Raw genomic sequence first — 1,948 nt, 5'->3', positions numbered from 1 at the left:
ATAAATACACAAGATAATTTTGCCTTGATTCCTGTCATGACCCCGCAGGACGCCAGGTTTGCTTACCTCCTGATGGCCGCAGCCATGGATCAGTGAGTGCTGGTCCCCGTCTCCTCCTCAGGAGATCCCAGCGCTCACTTCCGCTTCACTCTGCTGTGTCCCGTAGGGTGCCTGAATTAAAGACCAAATTAGCCCATGAGCACACTAAACTATAAGAAGGGCTCTGCCCCTTCCTGCATTGCCTGAGCGTTTTTGTCGTTACCCTAGTTGGTCTCTGCAAATGGTCTCCTAAGTATCTTCCAGTTCCAAGTGTTCCCGTTCCTGCTACCTGTATCCCGAGTTATCCTGCTTCAAGCTCCGTATTGAGTTGGAGTCATGCTGCGCTGAGTACTATGCCTGTCCTGCTACACCACGCCTGGTGTCTGCCTGCTGCCTAAGTCCCATCCGAGCCTATCTTCCTACTGTCTGAAGCTACCATAGGTACACCTATACAAACTATAGACTTTGACCTGTGTCCTGTTGGCCAACTGCCATACCGTTAAGGCGGTACGGCCTAGTGGGTCCACGCACCCAACGTGACAATTCCGACAAGTGAACCGATACTTAGGAAAGGGGAATATATTAAAAAAGATATTTACATTGATGGGAATTAATTTCCTCCATAGAGAATGGTTATAAAGCCGAGTGACAACCATTATGGTCATCATCAGAACTCCTCCATGACTTTCCCGGACTCTCCCCTCTCCTCAGCCTCATAACTCTGTATATTTACCCATCAAGCAGAAAACACATGAAGTGAAAGGTGAAAGAGAAAACAGAAGAACAGAGTTTTTAAAATATTTTTTTTTAATTTCCGCAATAATAATAATGAATTAACTAAATCCAGGTGCCAAATTTAGGAAAGGTATTGCCGCTGATGATGATTGATGTTCGGGCTCTACATGTTGTCTCATGGCTTTGTGTTTGATGTCCTATATGCCGCCTCAAATAAAATCCTTTCTTTCCCTTTCGAGGATCCAGTAAGTCTTCGTTGACTTTTCAATGTTTGTTGATAAAAAAGTTATATTCTGCGTTTTTCCTTTTTATAAGATGTCAAATTGCGCGTATTAAAATGTGATGATGGTTCTTCATGGTGACCTGTAGAAGAACACATACGTTATAACCAGAAGAACATCCACACTCACACCTACTATTTACGAGGGGGTGGCTGCTTAGTATTAATATTGCACACAGATACGACTTCTGAAAGGATGCCAGTCACACGGTTGACACATACTCACTGATGTATTGATGTTCTGGTGTCCATATCTGATGAAAATTATCGATGGCAATGTCTAGAAAAAAGAGGAAGGAATGACTTAAACACATTGACTGTAGTTATATACATAATACACATCCAGAATAACTGTCCCGGACTGGGGAGGGTCTCAGATACTTACTGTTCATTCTGATTCTTTACTGCCCATATCTGAAACTGTAGATGTTATTATCTAGAAAAAGGGCAATAAATTAAGCAGATTGATTGACAGGTCACTTTCACGTGGCAGTATTTTGGTCATTATTTTCCACCAGTATTTATAAGCCAATGCCAGAAGCAAAACATAAATATAAAAAGTATAATGGAAAGATTTGTAACTTCATGTTTTGCACCAACTCCTGGTTTTTGCTTATAAATACTGATATAAAATAATATATAAAAACTGCTGTGTGAATGTGGCCTTATATCCTTATAGGACATAAAATACAAACAGAATACATGTCCTGGACTGGGAAATGTCCCTGACTGGGGAGAGTCTCGTATACTGACTACTGATGTTCTGATGTTTTTCTAATATTTTGCTGCACATAGCTGATAGAAGTTGTTGATGTTATTGTCTAGAAAAAAAGGAAAGGAATGGGTTAAGGAAATTGTTTGACTGTAGCTATGGTATATAAACATGTGGTATAT

General features: G+C 40.7%; 1 long non-coding RNA gene across 1 annotated transcript; it reads right to left on the bottom strand.

Annotated features, from left to right (window-relative positions):
• Positions 1–856: 856 nt before the first annotated feature.
• On the bottom strand, positions 857–1,573 carry LOC142730024 (uncharacterized). Its single transcript, XR_012878697.1, has 3 exons — positions 1,440–1,573; positions 1,281–1,334; positions 857–1,137 (listed from the first exon to the last, which is right to left on the bottom strand). It is a non-coding gene; the product is annotated as an uncharacterized LOC142730024 (long non-coding RNA).
• Positions 1,574–1,948: the final 375 nt, after the last annotated feature.

Source organism: Rhinoderma darwinii, unplaced genomic scaffold, assembly GCF_050947455.1.
Source record: "Rhinoderma darwinii isolate aRhiDar2 unplaced genomic scaffold, aRhiDar2.hap1 Scaffold_739, whole genome shotgun sequence".
NCBI classification, from domain to species: domain Eukaryota; kingdom Metazoa; phylum Chordata; class Amphibia; order Anura; family Rhinodermatidae; genus Rhinoderma; species Rhinoderma darwinii.
This window is presented reverse-complemented; position numbering and strand designations above follow the sequence as displayed.